The sequence below is a fragment of the Schistocerca nitens genome, chromosome 6, assembly GCF_023898315.1.
Source record: "Schistocerca nitens isolate TAMUIC-IGC-003100 chromosome 6, iqSchNite1.1, whole genome shotgun sequence".
Classification (NCBI taxonomy): domain Eukaryota; kingdom Metazoa; phylum Arthropoda; class Insecta; order Orthoptera; family Acrididae; genus Schistocerca; species Schistocerca nitens.
Genome location: NC_064619.1, coordinates 468,318,000 through 468,338,634, shown reverse-complemented (window position 1 = coordinate 468,338,634; position 20,635 = coordinate 468,318,000).

The window sequence follows — 20,635 nt, the reverse complement described above, 5'->3', positions numbered from 1 at the left end:
TATTTCGGCTGCAGTGTCATTTTATAACTCCCTGAGAATAATGCTTGTCTTCGTTAACCTTTTTTTCTATTTTTATGTATAATTGTTAACAATATTGGGTGACTATACAACAGTACTTACGTATAGCTGTCTTTGACGTTCATCGAACCTCAACTGATCCTGTTACTGTCTAATTTATTTGATTATTATGTCTTATAGGTGGCGTGATTATGAGATTGTGGCAGGTAAACTGCCACATCTCGATCGTTACTGTTGTTGTGGACAAAATTTTTGCAGGCAGGCCTTTTTGTCTGTCGGCTAGTTTTTGCACGTTTGACAACTTCATATGACATAACACCAGCGATGTTATATGGCTGCATTTGTGACTTAATTTATTAATCTATCAGTTTCTATGTGTTTGTGATTTTATCTTTACTGTTAATTACTTCTTTGCTTGTAAAATGTTACTGACTGCATATGCTATATTTAGATGCCAATAAAATTTTCAGTACATTGTTTGTGTTTAAGATCAGTTTGTTCGTTTAGTATGCTCTGAGGGTAGTTAGATACATTCATATAAATTTACGTTTCTTCCAAGATATTCATGGTTAGTTCTTTCGGAATTGTGTGCAATATTTGCATTGTTTGTTCTGTCTGGTCTGCTTTGTGGTTTTCTGTTTTCATACGACTGAAGAATGGGGATGGAGTTGTATCGCTATTTCTGGGGTGATCTCGAAATCTAAATCAGTAATTACTTCGCGTTTCTTTTACATAAGGTTCATCGAAATCTTTACACTTGATGTAATATACCTGAATTTGTGTGGGCTGGTAATTTTATTTTCTATGAGTGAATCTGTGTATTGAGATTGTGTTCGGTTTGGTAGGCTAGTGTTAATCTTGTGTTTTTCAGTGACACAGTTTTTATGATATATTTCCTATGTATGTTGTATATACATATAAAACTTTCTGTTGCAGTTGTGATACGTCATTATGGATGTCACTGTCTACTGGTGTGGTGTGCTTTTTACGGACTTGAGTTATTATGTTTGGGTTATAATCTTTTTCTTATGAGATACATTGTAGGATTACTAGTTCCTTTTGTATCGTAGCTTGTTCTAATGTTGTAGTCAGTTTTTCATAGTGAATGTAGTTCGTTCAATGCTTTATTTTTTTTTTCCATACCTGTGTTAATTCTGTCTATTTACAGCAAAGTGTCACCAACACGTCTGTAGTAGGATACTATTTTTTTGGCTAGTGGGTTTGTGAGTCTGAAAAACTTCCTTCTGGGTTCTTTAAATAGATGTCAGCAATAGTGCCTGAAATACTGCAACCTATGGTCTCCCTAAACACTTGTGTATTGATTTCGTCATTAAATTCGAAGTAATTTTTATGATGATGTTTTGGTTTGTGGAGCGCTCAACTGCGCGGTCATGAGGTCCAACTCTATTGAAATGGAATCAACTACGATCAACTGTACCACAACTATGGTCACCTGAGGGTGGGGAGCTGTGATATCATTTAGCAACCCTACACGGGTGCAAAATACTTTACCCTTTCACCTTGATTCAGGGGGCAACGAAAGATGTCGCACTGTGGGCGAGGAACTGTCTCTGCACAAGCTGTAATGTTCTGACACGTCCAAGAAAATAAGCAGATTACGCAGTCTGGCGTTCCCATTATCAGAAAGCGAGAAACTTCCCTATCAGAGCCCGAAAATCCTGGCAGATTTCAGTGTGAGGTGCCTCTGTACGCTGGTCTAGTCGAAACAATTTGACTCACAAGCACAACTGTGTGCAGGAATTATCAAACGTCAGACAGCCGACTCAGGTCAAATAAGTTCACCTCCATGACACATGATATGCCCAAGATGATATGCAGTTCCACTGTCGGTAAAATTGGGAACTGCCACAAGCTCTTAGTCCACCATAAGATACAGACCACAAGTCTCATCCACTATGGAAGGAACTGAAGTTCTCCACCAGGGGACGACCAGAAGATGAAGACCTCAAACAATCACCACCACTTTCCAGCAAGCCTTGGTATGGGGGCCGAATTATCAAAACGAAACTACCCCCACATTGCAGAAACCAAATGAACTATCGTCTACTCACTGAATATCCTTTTTAACTGTTCTTTTGGTCTGGTACCCAATCCAGACACAGGACCAGGGTTTCCACACTAGTGGAGCAAGCCCCCACTTCGTATATCCTGAGAGGACCCTATCAGTGACTCCACATCTCTATTGTCTGAAAAAGAGATTTTAGGCTAGGGCAGTGTCGTTCTCACGGTAAGCATGGCCTTGTTTTGGCAAAAAACATCTATCAAGAGAGGACCACATGACTTCATTTATGGGATGATCTAATCTTTCCAAGCTGACCATTTCCAGTTTCTGAAAGAAGTCGGTTAAGCTTCCCATTCATGCCAATCAAATAGATATTTTTTCCACTCGCTAAAAGAACATGGCAACTTCCTGGCATCAGGGGGGGGGGGGTTACAATCCAACCTTCACTGGACGCATACACCAACCTCTCTATCCATATCATCTCAGCTTATACCATGAGAATGCACGCAGTTTTATGACCTTCCCACCATTTGCACAAAAGCTCAGTTTACAACAGTCTCTCTTATATGACTTGCTCCACTCATTTGCAGCCAACTGGCAGTCTCATGCATCAGACTGACGCATGACCCAGGTAAATTGTTTTGCGAACCAGTGCTCTGAACCTAAGCTGAAGGAGGAGAGTTCTTTGGCCGAAGTTCCCATGCAGGTAAGAACCACTGAACACTGTTTCTCAGAATCAGCAACATGGCAAGGCCACTGTGCTCAGCATTTATGCCGCAATTTATCTCTTTCCCTTTTCTCAGTCTCCACCTCCCTCCCCCTTCAGGTACAAGCTCGTACACATGCAGTTACAAGAACATCCTGCCCACAATATCCTCGTGTACAAAACGTCATAAACAACACCACAAATTCAATACCGGGGAACATAGAGATCATGTCCTAAATATGAATGTTAATCTGACTGTCAGTGTTCTTAAAATGAGAATGTGTTGTGCTACCTCTCTGTATACTGGTAATAAGTGTTTTTCTGTCTTACAGTATGCTGTGCTCTATAGTTCTTATGGTTTCCTCCACCAGTAAATTTGTGTATAGTTCGTCGATGGCAAATGATACAAATTTCCCATTTATTGGTATTTTTATATCTTTTATTTTGTTTGACAGCATTCGTGAATTATTGACTGTGAAGTTTTTGTTGCATGTGTCATACTTTGCTTCAAATGGCTCTAAGCACTATGGGACTAAACATCTGAAGTCATCAGCCCCAGACTTAGAACTACTTACCTAACTACCCTAAAGACATCCCACACATACATGCCCAAGGCAGGATTCGAACCTGCGACCGTAGCAGCAGCGCGGTTCCAGACTGAAGCGCCTAGAACCGGTCTGTCACAACGGCCGGCTGTAATACTTTGTAGGAAGGTTATTCAGTTTTTATTGATAAGGTAGGTGGGGGTGCCTATATAGTTAACTTGTGGACGCACAGGAATAAATTCTTTGTGGATCTTAGGGTGGCCATGTAATTTTGGTATCTTAAGTTTCATAACTATTTGCTCATTCTTCATAATCTGTAACTATTATGTTTCAAGATTTAATGAGATTTTTTACGTGAGCTGCAAATTTATTGGTAGTGTTCCTACTGATATTTGTGATATTGTTATCTGGCCAGAAGTTGTTTGATTATACAGTAAATTTGTCTTATTATAACCAGACTATTGTCTCTATCCACTTTTATGGCTATTGAGGTATTACTGACGATTTTGTGGATTATATTATTTAGTATAGTAAGACCAGTCTTCTTTTGTTGGTTATACATACGTTTATGGATTGAGTATTTTTTTTTATTACGTTAGATGCTTGTACTGTTATTTCATTGTAGTGGCTTATTGGCAATTTCACTGTATCAATAGCGAGTTAAGTTGTCATGAGTTTTTTTATTTGTGCAATATGTAGTTTAGTCTGTATATTATATTTTAGGCCTTTGTCTAAGAGCTTTCGTTTATCATCTGTGAATAAAATATTCGTTAGATGTTTTACTGTACAAAATTGTAACAGGTATGAGTATTTTTTTACTGGTTGCATTGTGGAGATCTGTGAGTTTATCAGGAGTTGAATTTTCTTTTTGTGATTTCACTTACTTGCTGGCTGGTATAAGCTACATGTTTGTCTATGAGTCTAGCTGTGTAGACATCTATTTAAGATTAGTACCACAGCTCAGTTTTAAGTGGTATACCTATATTTCTTGATAAAGATTGTTTGTGATTTCTTGCTGCACCCATAATTTTGCTCAGAAATTATTGATTCTATCCATTAGTTTTGGTTCACTGTGATCTTCATGAATATGTAGGCTGGTATGGCTTTACATAGTATACAGAATTTATGGTATTTTATACTTTCTATTAAATCAACGATTTCAACTTACAGGATGTAATGCAGGTTGCTTCCCATGATGTGGTATTTCGATTTCTTTACTTATAACGTCTCAGCAAGACGTTTATCAGGTTGTGAGCACTTAAGAACACAAATTCTGACGCTCCATCATATCATATCATGGGGAACATCCTGTGTTATATATGACTAAAAGTGAAAATTTCTATGTCTGGAAGATAGTAGTATGTGAGCTCAGTATTCTTGCAACGCTCAGGCTTGTAATTTTAGCAAGGGTCTCGAAGATGTATAACATCTCCCTTGCAGGCACTGCTGTCGGGGTTCACCATCACTCTAGTGTGCTTATTGAATGAACCTATGAAAACTAAGAAACTCTAAAGAAATTATTTTGTTTCCTACAGAGGAGATTTTTGTACACAGCCTAGCTTCCCTGCAAATTGGTTGAAACGTCGATTGTATAGCTATTTTACAGTTTTATAACCACCCCGTCAGACCCATCTGGATAGCCTCATGCCTTATCACACTGCTTTCAGTATTTAGTAGACGCTAGCTGGATATAATCCAGCTACTGGTTTAATGACGAGGCCAGTGTGCCGAAAGGTCGGAATTTGGTGGTTACATGGTTTCCCACAATCAATCAGGTGAATGCTGGGCAGATACCGAGGTCTTGCCACATTTACACGATTCACAAACATTTCGAAGACGTTAACCCACTTTAATATGGAGTAATACTAGATGCAGACAGATAGGGTACACAAATACCCTCCCGGAGGCGGTGGGGAGGGTGGGGGGCGAAAAGTAGGGCTTATGGCTACCCTCTACCACTAACACTGCAAAAGCTAGATTAACGTGTGATCCTGTGAAGATGAGGAATAAAGCCAGAAAAAAGAGAGATAGTGATGTAGCGTGACAGATCAAATTACTTTAATAAAAATTTACACATGCTACAGAACCCCACTACCCTATACCTTTAATATTCATCATTTGGACTTGCTGCTTCTGTGTTTGCCGTGTTTGCAATTAAAATTACTCGATATAATGTCTGCCTGTTACGCAAAACACTGTTTTTTCATATGACACAAACATGTTTCAGCCTGTCTGTGTCATCATCAGTAGGTTTTATTTATCAAAATCTGTGAAATGCGAATATATTTTGAGTGACAACTAACCTACGAAAATTAAGCCTAAAGAACTGTTCTTGTTTATTTTGTCATTACCTTAATTATGAATTATTCTCTTTAGCACGGCCATTTGTGTATTATTACTCATTGGTAGCGTGTCGTCTGCAATCAAACGACGTTGACGAGTTAACATATCACTTTATGCAAGTTGTAAAAATTAATTTCCGTCTTTTACAACTGTAATGAAACTATTATTAAGACCAGACACACTTCGCTTTAGTCTAAAGCATCTTCAGTGGACAGGATTTTCGTTGTTAACTTCATTTTTCTTCTTCTTCCACGTGCATATTTTGGATTTTCGCACAGAGCACTTTCACTGCACTTAATAAATTCAGGTTTCTCTGTTGAGAAGTATCACTGGCCTTTCGCCATTTCGTCTGATACTTCTCAACACACAAAAGTGAATATATTTAGCTCACTGAAAGCTCTGTGGGCCAAAACCCAACACATGTACGTGGAAGAAGAAGAAAAATAAAGCAAACAACAAAAAACGTGACCACTGAATACTCTTTAGAATCTATATGCATCTGGTCTTATCAAGAGTTTCATTACAGTTGCAAAAGATGGAAATTGACCTATACAAATTCACATAAACGCTGTTTGACTCCAGATGACACGCTACCAGTGCATGATAATACACAAATAGTCCTCCAGAATGGTATAATGTATAATTAAAATAATGACAAAATAGACAAGGACTGTTCTTTATAATACGTTCACTTTTCAGAGATTTTAATAAATAAAACCCGCTGATAATGGCACAAAGGTTCTGGAACATGCCCGTGACATATGGAAAAAGAGTGTTTTGCAATAACAGATGGACCTTACATCCAATAATTATGCAATTTATTTTGTTTTTTGTTTCAGTTGTGAAACTGGGAAACAGCTCTGACTTAACCATATTGAACTTCTCTGTTTTGTTGTTCTTAAATTGTAATACCAGGACATGTCCAATGTCCTTGTAAAAGAGATCTATGGATAAACAAAACTACTATTACTACGACAACTTCTAGGTCAGAAACTAATACGTGTAGGCAATCATATACACACAGACTAAACCCAGGCTCACCCGACAAAATTTCTTGGTTGTTCAAGAATATTTTCTGATTATTTTGCTGTACAGGACTCGTGGTTTCTGATGGGTCGTTACAGAGTAATCCAAATTATAATTTATTCAGTTGGTTACGCCAGTTACCTTTGTCTTTAAGAAAGTAGTTTCATAACATGGAAAAGCTGTATAATATGCAATCACCGATACGTACAACACGAACACCGAGTAATGCGACAATCCTCAGATGAAACACTTACGCTATAATGAAGTTGCTGTCACTGCAGGTATTGCTCAGGTTAGCGTCATCGTGCTGCTCTTTCACTGTATTCAGCGAATCCATACGTGAGGCCAATTCTTCATCAGTAAAGTACCCGCACTGCTGTGTATCACTGTTAAAGTAGAAACAACACCGCCACAGGAACAAAGGCGAGACGAGAACGATTAGCACTAAGTGCAAGATTGAGGACGAAGAGTATATTGGACATTACGGCTGTCTGCAGTAAGTACAGAGAGCGAATGGAACGTACCATCAACATTTCCACTGTTGTGCAGATACATTCAGTGCAAAAGAAATACTAAATGCTGCACTCGTTAAATTTAAGTTCAGAAATTTGTTCCAGTTGACAATTTGCGAGGCGTATAACATGTCGCTAGCCGAGTATTTCTCTCTGTTCGAGCTTTTTGTATTTGTTGTATGAAAGGTGTCATCGAAATATGTGCGCCAACAAATTTCGCAACGGCAACGTGTTGAGGGGATGACGTGCTCATTGAACTGTCATGTCTTCAGCTGTAACAACGGACACGACATAAATTGTAGCGATATTTGGAATTTTCACGCACGGGGAAGGCGGCCGACATAAATTACCGGCCAGGCCAGCGTGATGCGTGTGGTCACGGACGGGGCTGGCCTGATTTATGGGCGGGGTGGCCTGGCCGCTGGCGAGCAGCAACACGGCGCGTCGCAGCTGTGCGCCGTGTCTCTCCCCACTGGCCAGCAGTGGTGCCAACTTAGAACCTCCCACAGCACATGCAGTCTCTTTCAAACTGTGGTCTGTGGTTGGATGGACCAGGACCGTCATAGAGTTTGCTATCGTACAAAAGGAAAACAGAATTCACTATGCAACTATCGAATTTGTTTATACATACGTTTGTTTAAGAGTTGTATAACAACATTTTCAGTGCAAAGAATGTCCCAGTCAGACGACACATTCTGTCTTAGGTATCAAGTGCTGAAACCAGACTTTATTGACTCTAACAGGGCATAATACTACATCACACTTTATTAACTTGTAATGGTTTCATACTTTGAAAGGTGTCTGCATTACGAGAAGTGTCAAGTTTGTTTCTAATATTTGCTACAGTAAACACTATTCCTGAGTACATTTATAAAGGAGACACACTGGATTCCAAAGTTGACATTGTGGTCAAGCAGTCAGTCTGTTGGGCCAATACTTTAGTGGATGAAGTATATATGTACTGTTGGTGTGAAGGCCTGTTTTCAGAAGGCAGTTGCTGCATCCTGGTACTAATTTACAGAGTATGTTAGCATTGTAGAAAGTAGGATGATGGGTTTAAAGAACCTCTACAGTTTTGGTTTGTAAACATCATAACTCACATTGTCCGACTATTTGGTACTGCTTCTTCAACTATCTCTTAAATGCCCAAATTCAGGAAAGAAATACGTCAGTCCTTACCGTTTTCTATTTATCAATACTGAAAGTAAATTTTGTTTAAAGAGTTCATTTCATTAATGTAAGTAGTTTTGTCTGAGAAATTAATATCATGAGCTTTCTGTCTGACATTCAAATTATAGTAACAATGATCAGTAATGCATTATTGTTCACATTTTCCTTTAATTTCGCTAGATAAAATATAACTAAAGCAAAACAATTTGTAAGTTATTTGACGTTGTGTCTCCATATCTCATGTACTGTCTGAATGTTTTCGAATAGAGGAATTCGGACTCGCGTTGCAACTCATCAGATCTGATTATTACTTCACTGCACTTTGCTGGGTGTATTTCAGTAAGGACAAAAGTATCCAGCTGATTCAAGAGAAATACAGCTGCTTTACAACAACCTATTTATCCGTTGCTGCACAGATCAGCCAATTCTTATTAAGGTCAAAGTTTAGTACTCAGCTGATAACTGCACATGGTCAGGTTTGAATTGACGGCCCATAGGACACCAACATGTGATGCTAATCATTATGCTACACTGCATGCACCATAGCTTGCTTCATAGCTCCCTCTCTTGTGAAAAAGTGACACACTGTTTCAGAAATTCTTTTTTTTTTCAAAAAATCTTTATTCAACCAATAATATCATACACAATAACCCACCACCTCATAAATTAGTGGGTCTTTAGATCTACAATACATTCAATGATATTTAGCAACATTTACTAATTCTAGATTTAACCTTCATACATGCTACAGGATGTGAGATGTTAGTTATTCAATGGGTAAGAACTAGTCTCTTTACTCTAATCCAACTATTCTAGAAGGTACCTCCTGCAGCGTTACAGGTGTGACAGCGAATGTATGAAGCTACTTTTTTGTCCATGCGCACCAAGCTTATCCCAGTGGGCGTGCCCCTGGCTCCGGGCAGGCCTGTACAAAAAATCGCTGCAGGTACTGTTTAAGGGTATCCTAATCTACTTTCTATATAAAAATTGCCTTGCTACTAAGTCATTATCGGTGTGCAGTTGTCAAGTCCGAGATACTTGCGCACCTTCCCCCTGTTCCAAGACGTGGCTGATTCCTATCGTTACAGCCCTGGCGGAATGGGACAGGTCGCAGTGTGTCATATAGTTATCAATAGTTCATATATATTCCCTACGATATTCCCGTAGGACCTTTGCCGATACCTCGCTGGCAAGACGGTTTATAATCTCGAATGTGGTCGGGTTCCTAATTAGGTCATATGTGTCGTTATTTGATAGCTGGTGTCTTAGGTCAATGGCTATATCATCGAAAATGGGACACTCGTAGATCATGTGATCCTTAGTGCCTATTTCAGCTTCGCAGTCACACGAGGGGGTATTCCTTTTCCCGAAGCAGCAAAGATATGTCGGGTACAGTCCATGACCTGTGAGGAAGTGCAGCAGTCCCTTGCTAGGTTGAAAGTACGAAAGTTGGAGCCGTTCTTTAATGTTTGGCAGCAGTTGGTGAGGCCGTCTACCTGTTTCCTCTCTCTCCAAAGTGTTCCTCCCACAGTTCTTCTCCTCTTCTTTTAATTGCAGACTTATCCTCCACCCGCACCCCCAAAATGTTTTCAGTTTTTTCTACTTCCTCTCTTTTTACACAATACCAGGCCGCCTGTTTCCGAATTTTGTATCAAGGGGACACACCCCCATGAGTATCAGTAGTGCCCCCCGTGGAGATGTTCTGTATGCTCCAACGGAACATAAAAGCATGTTGCGCTGCACCCTCCCCACAGCCATGGCGGGCATGATCCTCGTGAGCCTGTGTGTCCAGACTCCAGTTCTGTAACCTACGATGGAAGCGAGAATGGTGTTACAGTATAACTTTATGAGTTCTGGTGGAAGGTGAAATTTTCTGTGTCCTATCATGATGAGGTTGTTCAAAGCTTCTAATGACCTTTGAGTTACCGCTTCGATATGCTTAGCAAAGCTCCATCTCTCATCAATGATCATGCCCATATACCGGGCCTCACGACGCTGAATTACTGGTGAGCCCCCTATCCTCACCGTCGGATTTCTGGCCAATTGGCCTTTCAGCAGTAGGTATGTTGACTTGTTGGGCGCTATTGTCTTTTTTGTCTGGTGGCACCATTGTGTGAGTATAGTTAATGCTCTTTCGATCTTAGGTTCCAGATCTTCGCGACTCTGGCCACCCACCAGCAGGAGGAGGTCGTCCGTGCAGGCTATCGCCTCTAGCACATCAGCACTGCTCTCCAGGCTCTCCAGGAGAGGCTCTATGTTTATGTCCCAAAAGAGTGGCCCCAGGACAGAGCCCTGTGGACACCCCTTTGTAATCTTCTTAGCAATTCTCCCTCTAGGGGACGATAGCCAGACCTCCCTTTTCCATACAATAGCTCCTGAGACAGCCGTATAGCTGTCCTGGACACTCCTTCTCCCGCAAACATGAGAAGAGCGAAGGCCACCACAGGTTGTCAAAGGCATCACTGTTATCGAACATGATGCCAACTATATACTTGTGCGGGCAAGGCTCACAGACCTCGGCCGCCAGGGCACTTGCGTCAGACACAGATCGCCCCTGCCGAAAACCGAATTGCCTGCTGCTCATCCCACACAGGACTCGGTGTGCTGTCAGTCTATCAGCTAGCAACCTCTCCAGCAAATTGCCCAACAGGTCCAACAGACAAATTGGTCTGTAGGAGTTTACTTCCTTTGGGTCTTTATCCTGTCCTTTCTTGATGATAACCACATTGGCCTGTTTCCAGATGGAAGGAAACGTTCCGCGGCGCAGAGGCTCATTGTAAATTCTTGCTAGAGGTGTTACCAGTTGAGGAGCGAGGTATTGCACCACTTCCGCAACAATGTAGTCTGGTCCTGGGACCTTACCTCTCTTTAATGATCTTATGTGCTCCGCCACTTCCTCATCTGAGAATGGATAGACCATGGTATTATTCCTATATTCTTCTTGCATTGCCTGCCTAATTAGGTATTGCCTCTCTGTATCTTCTTCGACTCTGTCATCAGGGAGCAGGGACTGGAGAAGGACCTCAGCAGTTTCCTGCCAAGACATCGTCATCCGGTTCCCATCCCTGACTGTGGAGAGCACCATAGGCTACCGAATTTTCTCCCTTACTATTTGATAGGGAATGCCCCAGAGATCCATAGCCAATTGGCTTTGCACATATTTCTCCCAACTTTGGAGGCTGACTGCTCGTAGTTCCTTCTGGAACTGCTCCTTGGCTTCTCTATAGATTCGCAGCCAGCGTGGTTTTTCGTCCCAGACGACACTTCGCTGGTAGTACCTCCTCGCCCTCTTGACAGACTGACGCATCTGCCCTAGTTCTGCAGACCATGGTGACGGAGAGGCCGCTACAGCTCTCCTCCTGGTTGGTAAAGAAGCCTTCACCGCCCTGGTGAGTGCGCCCACCAGCTCTCCGGCGTATTTATTGACGTCTTCGTCATCCGCTGGCCATGTCGGGACGTCAGACTCTCCTGCAAGGCGCTACCAGTTAGTTTTATTATAGTTTAGCTGTACTTTCCACCCTATGTCCCTATGTTCAGAAATTCTTATTAGAGTCGAACACAGCTCAATGGCACTAGAGCTCGTCAACGGAACTCGTATGCCCCGCACTGGTGGACCCTCGCTATATGGTCGCGATATTAGTGCTCTTCATTATAAAGAGCATCGGAGGCATCCCCTCCCACTGAAGTTTCGCGATCATCGGATGGGTGGACAATTTGCATGAACATCTAATCATCGATCTGCACCTCTGAATTTTAGAAGGGCTTCATACAGAGGGCAAGGGCGTCATCATGTCTTGTTGATGAAAAGTCATAATCTTTAATTTCGTGTGTGATGTCTGATAAGTAATGAAGTATACGATACCGCCTAAAATAATCCTTTAGTAACACGTAAGATATCCTTACAACGTGCACAGGCATAAAAATTGAAATAAAGTTTCGTGGGCTGAGTGTAACTGGCTGGCTTGGAACCGTAGTGATTCGGTTGTTCTCGTTGTTCTCCAGGGTGCGTAGCGTCTGTGCGCAAGCCAGGTGTCTTGCTTCTTCAGTTCTGGTGATCGAGTCTTTCATGTACTCATCAGGACTTTAAAACAAGTTGAAATGGGAACAGGCATGGCCTCGCTGCATGACATACAAGCAGTAGTGTGAAGCATGTAGTGTATTGCTTTCCTATGTAGTATGCGAATTTTACCACGGGAAGTATGCAACCAAGTCTCTCTGTTCAATGTCACAACATCAACGTACCTTGAAAGAACATTTTCGATCGTCTTATTAAAGACTTCTATGAGGCCGTTCGCCTCTGGAAGGTATGTGTCATGTTCTGCATGTTGTAAAAGTATTTCTGATATAGTCTTGGTTGAAAAGCTTTTCTACAGTCAGAGATCATCATACTGGTGCTCCGTGCTTCAAACTAATGCGTTCTAGGAGGAACTTCGCAATATCCTGAGTTTTGCTATACGGCATAGCTTTACTGACAGACTCTTATCCAACTATTCCCGATTGTCGACTTTAAGAACTTCCCTATTTGGTTTATTCCAAGTCAATCGAATGACACTGCTGCAAACAAGAATGGTCCAGATGCCCTGAACGTAACTGCATCATGCGCTTCAGTATTTGGAATGCCTTACAGTGCCTAAAATCGTGCCCAGCGCGTCGCAACAGACATGTTCAATTATATCTGCATCAGATTCATTCTACAGCCTTCACGAATCCCAGATGACCGGATGTCATCGTGGAAAACTTCCGGATAGCTGGCAGTTGATGAAAAAGAGCAATCTTTTCGGCAGCAGTGGATCAGAGTGCAGTGTGCTGTGCTAACTGGAATTGCTCTTCTACAGTTTTCAGCAATGTTGGATCCTCCACCTGTTCAGAAGCTATGCGATACAATGGAATGATAACTGTGATTTCACCAAAACTACTCTGTTCCACCAAAGGGTCCCTTGAAAGGCAGTCAGTGTCCTTTGATCGCGTCCAATTTTGTATAGCACTGTGAAGTAGACCACTGTGACGTCGTATTCTCAGAGCCTCTGTGCTCATCGAGCCAGTCAACCTGACGGATTCTTCAGATTAGTCAGCCAGCAGAGAGGATGATGGTCCATCACAAGGGTGAATGGTTTGCCAGATGTCTATTCCCAGAACCTGTTGATGGTCCAAACAACTACAATGCACTCTTCCTCGGTTGTAGAGTGATTCAATACAGACTTGGACAGTACTCTGGAAGCAGAATTTTCCTTGTTCCAAAACCTGTAGGGATGATATGAAGTTGCGTTACGTCCTCCTTATTATATGATGCTAGAACTAGAGAAAATGTTAGCGCCTCCTTAAGGACAAGGAAAGATCTTTCTTGCACCTCATTCCAGGAAAAGATGGATCACCCTCCAGTAGTCTTTGCTAGGAACATGCCTTTTTACAGAGGTCGTATAGGAACTGCCGGTAATATGAACACATTCCGAGAGGATTCATATATGTGCCGACAGTTTGGAAATTCTCTGACTGCTCTTATTTTCTCTAGGTCGTCATTCACTTGTTGCCCCAAGGCACGAAGAGGCACTTTTCGGTATTCAAGTTACACCTGCAGTCTGAACACACTTCAGTAGGGTAGTGAGACAGACGTGCTTGAAATGAACAACCGCACGTTGTTCCTTGATCAGGCCAGATCCTATTAGCAGTGCGATAGTACTTTCCTCCACTGCATATTCTGATGTGGTTACAGAGCAATATTCATCGCCGGTGACATTAAACTCCCCTTCCTCGACTGTTTTCACAAGTGTTTGCTGACTTGTGTCATATTCGCATTTACGATTGACATCGGTTCAAAACGTTCTGGGTGTACGCCTGTGTCGTTTTTCCATGAAGTTTGGCCCTGTTCTTCAATTGTTCTTCTGCTGCGAACAGTTTTGGCCTGGAATTCATTACAGCTAGTGGACTTCACTTCACTGTTCACGACCCACTACTGGACTGTACCATCCAAGTAAAAGTATACGATTGCCAGACATTTGATGTCATCCCACCTATGGTATTTGGTAACTCGGTCGAATCCTTTCATCACGTGCTTTCGTCAAGTCTTGATCAGAATCGCCGGGAAACACTGAAGTATGCCTGATGTGCAGATGACTCACTGCTGTTTTGGAATCCATCCGTCTCCCGAGTATACGCATCTTGGGAATGGTGTACTACTTGTATCCATATCTCTGTCCATGTAGGTGACGGCTTTTATGTTGACTAATTGAAGTCTTGGTGATGTAAATATTTTGAGGTATCCTGCGTCTCCACAAATCAATGGTATCTTGAAATCAAAATCAAGTCCAAATCCGAAGACAGGGTGGTCAGTGAAGCACAACACTTAGAACTGAAAGCATGTTCAGTAGTGACACGATCATGCAGCCAGAACCGAACTCCTATACAGAGAGTGCATCTATTTTACAAGCCTCAAATATTGAACTACATACAAACATCATTCAGAAACATTCCAGAAGCGATAAATACTAGATGACAAATAATTGCTGGTAATCGTACCTGAACAGACAACCATCAGCATGCAGCAAGCGATGGAAACCACGACGCCACATCGCATGTACCATAGTTCGCCGTAAACATCCTGTAACTTAGCTACTACTTTCATCATGAGACCTAAACATTATTCTAAAAGGAAAGTCTAAAATCAGATATAACGGAAACGTTTCGTTATTTTGAAGAGTGCGGTTAACTTAAATATGAAGGATAGTAGCAGGTGAAGTAAAATTGCCTGGTATGGAACTCATACAGGCTGTAATTTCCTTTATTTTCCACCAATTTGCTTTTGTTTCATTACAGTTTAGAACAGTAACTGCTCAATTCAATTAAAAACTTCGAAGTAAAAAATAATGAAATTTGAACAAATTAATATCATGCTTTAAGAAAATTGTCATCAGGTTACCTTTGAGGCTCAAAAAATAATTACAAGAGCAATTTATAATGAACTATAAATGCTAAGAAACAGAAAACAGACAATATAAATTCCAGCTAAACATTTAATTTCAAGTTATATGTCTAAGACAGTTACATATTTTTATGAATACTGCCATCAAGATCGATAAAGAATTTTCACTTACTATAACGTTTTGGCTACTACCATCGTAATATTTGTAATTAAGATTAAAACTGCATGAGAATTAGATGTGTTTCACATTCACCACCAGTCGACAAAAGTAAAATTCACCCACCAAAACTTACAATATGTGAATCAGAGTTCAGTTTCAGTTACAGTACAATCTTTAATTTATCTGGCAGAAGCGTTAAATGTCAACTCCGTTTAAATCTTTAGTCAATATTAGGCCTAGGCGAGAGGTGTCTCTATTACGGCACATGTTACCTTCTTTCTCTCAGGTCATATACACATAAAGTAACGAAATTTTAAAACTACATATACCATAATTTAATTTACAAAATATATTCTGAAGGGATTAGATTTCAGAATTAGCATTTCAGATCCAGTAGTACGTACACGCGAAGTCTGACTAAATGCAACAGTAAGTACACACTATAACCGCCTTGCATTCATACATCCGTCATCTCTCTAATACTTTAGTTTTAAATACGAATTGTCTCAGCATGCAATAGTAATAAAAAAAAATTATACACCTAAACACTGTGTCCTACTGTTCACTTGAAACTAGGTCAAACAATATGTTAAACTGTGTGGATTTGTAAAACAATATAGAAAATAAAACTTTCTGTTAATAAAATAATATCCTATTTTACGGCCTATAAGAGGCACTTTTCTTCGAAAAGTTGACTCCAAAATTCGGATGAGTCTTATAATCGAAATTAATATAACAATATGCAGAGTCTCATTTAAAATTCCCTCCAGTCTTAAAAATGACCGTATATTCGGTGCCGCGATAAACCTATATCTATCTGGCAACAATGGATTCAACTTCAGCAGCAGTGCACCGTTGCAACGAGCAAGAGTTGGGGGATTCACAAGCTTGCTAACAGGTCTCCCTCCAAACCCGCCATCACAATTTCAGAACACTGCCTAGCCTATGATGCGTCATTGCAGTCTACGGAGTTAGTGATCATGTATTGAAAGTGATTTGTTAGAGGTAACAGTAAACACATTTGCTAGTAGCTAGTTCCGTAGCGGAAAAAAAAGATATTCATCTGATGCGGGCTATAAATTAAAAGTAATAGCATATGAATAAGAACATGAAAACAGAGCAGCTGAGCGGTATTTCGGGCCTGCACCAACGGAAAAAGCCATTCGTTATTAGCAGACTAGTAAAGAAGAAATGAAAAAAATGAGGAAGATCAAACGTGCAAATGGAGGATTGAATGCAAAATGGCCAAAACTAGAAGCTGACATATTGAAATTGATTCAAGGACTCCGTCAAAATGGCATTGGAATGAATAAAAAATGATTCAATACATGCTCGTAAGCTAGCGCTACAGTGGATCTTAACAGACTTAAAGGGTGGAATTGGTTGGTGCTACAGGTCTATGAAGCGTCATCGATTAGCATGCAGCCGGCCTGGGTGGCCGAGCGGTTCTAGGCGCTACAGTCTAAAACCGCGCGACCGCTACGGTCGCAGGTTCGAATCCTGCCTCGGGCATGGGTGTGTGTGATGTCCTTAGGTTAGTTAGGTTTAAGTAGTTCTAACTTCTAGGGGACTGATGACCTCAGAAGTTAAGTCCCATAGTCCTCAGAGCCATTTGAACCATTTGATTAGCATGCAAACAAAAACCAAACTACCTCAGAAAATGTCACAAGAGTATGGAGAGAAAATATCTTTCTATCGCTTTATTATTCAAGATCGAAAGAAAACCGGTGCTGAACTAAACCAAATAGCGAATATGGACGAAAGTCCTCTGACACTTGATGAGCCGCGTAACAGAACTGTTGCCACGAAAGATCCTAAAAATGTAACTATAAAAACAAGTCTACCTGAAAAAATGTGCTAGAATGTTGTCCTTTCATGTTGTGCTGATGGTACTAAACTTAATCCAATGATAATTTTCAAGGACAATACAATGTCAAAACCCCCTGGAATACGCCATGTTTCGTTATTCACGTATGTGATAAGGGTTGGATGGACGAGGCTGGTATGAAATTATGAATTAACAGAGTGTGCGAGAGAAGGCTATGGTTCAAATGGCTCTGAGCACTATGCGACTTAACTTCTGAGGTCATCAGTCGCCTAGAACTTAGAACTAATTAAACATACCTAACCTAAGGACATCACACAAATCCATGCCCGAGGCAGGATTCGAACCTGCGACCGAAGCGGTCGCGCGGTTCCAGACTGTAGCGCCCAGAACCGCTCGGCCACTCCGGCCGGCTGCGAGAGAAGGGAAGGTGCTCTATTGAAGAAGAGTTCTCTTCTTGGGCTACATCAGTTTAGTAGTCATTTGAAAAATTCTGTGAAAGAGAATTCAGATAGGGAAACACAGAGTTGTTATTCCTGGAGGACTTACAATTGCAACCGCTTGCTGTCTCGATAACTAAACCATTCATAGTGTATATGAGAAAGAATGGAACAAACGGGTGAGGGATGAAACCCAACATGAATTCAGCCCGCAGGGAGCTTTAAAATGACCTGCAATCCAACTAGTGTCAGTGGATAAAACAGTTATGGTCTAGAGTAAGAGATGACATCCAGTAGTTGGGCGTAAACAACGCTCTCGATGGGAGTAAACACCATCATATATACGTATATGTGAACAAGACAACGATGACGACGAAGAGGAAGAGGAACAAGCATAAGAAGATGAATTACACTACATCCACATTTATACTCCGCAAGCCACCCAACGGTGTGTGGCGGAGGGCACTTTACGTGCCACTGTCATTACCTCCCTTTCCTGTTCCATTGATTACAAAACCTTTCGTGTCTTGAATCTCCCCATTGAAATTGAAAGTGATAAGATTAAGGAAGCTCTTTCAAACTACGGAGACGTTAAATGAAAGATGGTGGCCTCGCTTTAAACTGCAATGTTTCAACGGGGTCCGCTGTGTAGAGATGGACGTTAAGAGAAATATTCCGTCTCATGTAACTGTTTGTGGGTAAAAGGCACAAATTGTTTGTACAGGTCAGGAAGCTATATTTCATATATGTAACGAAACCGGACACTTCAGACAGGGATGTTCGCCATGAACTGTTTTTCTTAAAAGTAATTTGATACAGCTTCAGAAAGCTACCTTAAATGATCTGTTACCAAAGAATAGCACGGATCAGCTGGTTGAGGATGTTAACGCAGCGGGCCAAGCTGATATCAACCTTCACGATGACAGTCAATTTCCCCCGTTAACAACAAAGGGAAACCCCGTTACCACTGCTGAAATGCAACTGAAAAAACGACCTCTGGAGACAACTGATAGTTGTTCAGAGGACGAGCTGTCCTGTACAACCCCCTCAGTTCGCAAGCAAAAACAGTGCGATGAGGAGCCAGAGGAACCGGAAGGGAGAATGCGAATGGAAACTGATGAACAGAAAGATGATAAACATACGGTACCAGAAAGTGAAGGGTGTGTAGTCAGTATTAATTTACAAGAAAAAACAAGTGAAATAGCTGATTGCAAAGACCAGCAGCTATCTGTTAGTAAAACAAATTCAGGGAGAGGTTTCAAAACTGCCGTCTCCATTTGTTTTCCTCGATCAGGAAGTAAGTGATATTCATAAAGAATAAGGAAGTGGTGGCCAAAATGAAATCGCGGTCAACATCGCAGAGCAGGCGCCAGCAACAGAAATTGCGAAAGCTTTCTGCTGCCCCAGATGAGCCACGAAGTAAAACAAAAACACAACCAGATGTGAATGTAGCTCGTAACCAAGGGAAGAGATAATCCGTAAAGGGTAACCCAAGCCCAAAGAATGTTCGGTACGAAACGGTCCTACACGGTTCACTGGAGGAAAAATCAGAAAGTTTACAAGGAAATCAGTCCGCTACAGGTACAAGAGAAAATCTCAGAAGTAGAAAAAAACGGGACAGTAGTTAATAAACTGATTAAAGTGTTATTCCATGATCGGCATTCCGAGAAAACTGTTAATAGTTAAACTGAACCCTGAACCACAGGAAACTAAATTACTTCATCAACACAACTACATAGTGGCAGCGGAATCTTATTATGTCACCACTATAAACATACATACCGGTTTGAACTTATCGGCACTCAAAGAAATTTTCTACGAATCCGCGACTGATATTGCCCTGTTACAAGAAGTTGTAATGTCGGCTTTAGTAATGCCCGGTTATGTCAGTTACATAAATGTGTCTCACGAAACAAGTGTTGGAACAACTGTTTTGGTGAGGGGAGGACTACAGTAAGTGAGGTAGAACGAGTGGAATCCGGTAGGGGAATAGGACTAAATTCTGTGATGTGACTATTATCAACTTTTATGCCCCTTCAGGAAGTTCTCACTCAGCTGAAAGGGCACGTTTGTTCCAAGATGAACTGATATACTTGTTAAGGAAAAATCCAAGACATTACTTGGAGGTGATTTTAACTGTGTTGTACACTGAAAAGGTCAGCTACTTCATTTTAATTTCTCAAGTGAACTAAAACAACTAGTTACTGGTTTAGACTTAAAGGATATATGGGAAATCATATACCCCTCCATTCTTGAGTCACAGCAACATCTCGTAGCACATTGATAGATTATATATTTCTAAAAATCTTGAAACATCCGTGACAAAAGTAGAAACCATTCTTACGTACTTTCCAGACCATTCTAGTGTCTTATCTTGCATTAATCTAACAAGACAGTCAGTTCGCTGATTCAAGAATCAGTGCAATTTCAACGTTTCCTTGTTATAAAATCATGATTTAGAAGACCTGATTAAAGAAGCATGGGCAATATGCCTGCTTGCTTGTAGTAGATACGCCACTGCTATCGACTGGTGGGTTCAAATGGCGAAGCCAAACTTGAGGAAGTTTTTTCTTCAATACAGTGTCCCAGAGCTCAAGAGAAATGAAATACAGTATAGAATATTACTAATCCGTTTTGAGAGATCTATATGATTAGGTCTCAGGTCGGATAGAAGACACCAAAAAAGTGAAATCTAATTTACTTAATATCCAGAGAAATCAAATGGAAGGTTTGAAACTAAAATCGAAGGCTAATTCGTTGTCAGAAGACAAAACTACTTCCCTGTATCATTTAGTGAAGCATACGAAAAACGGAAGAAAGATTTTTATTGATGAAATTTGAACAGAAAACGGTACGATTCTCAAAACGCAGCAGCATATCATGGACGAGATTTATCGCTATTATTGCGAGCTACATTCCGTAAATCAAAGCTGTGATGCATCCTTGACATT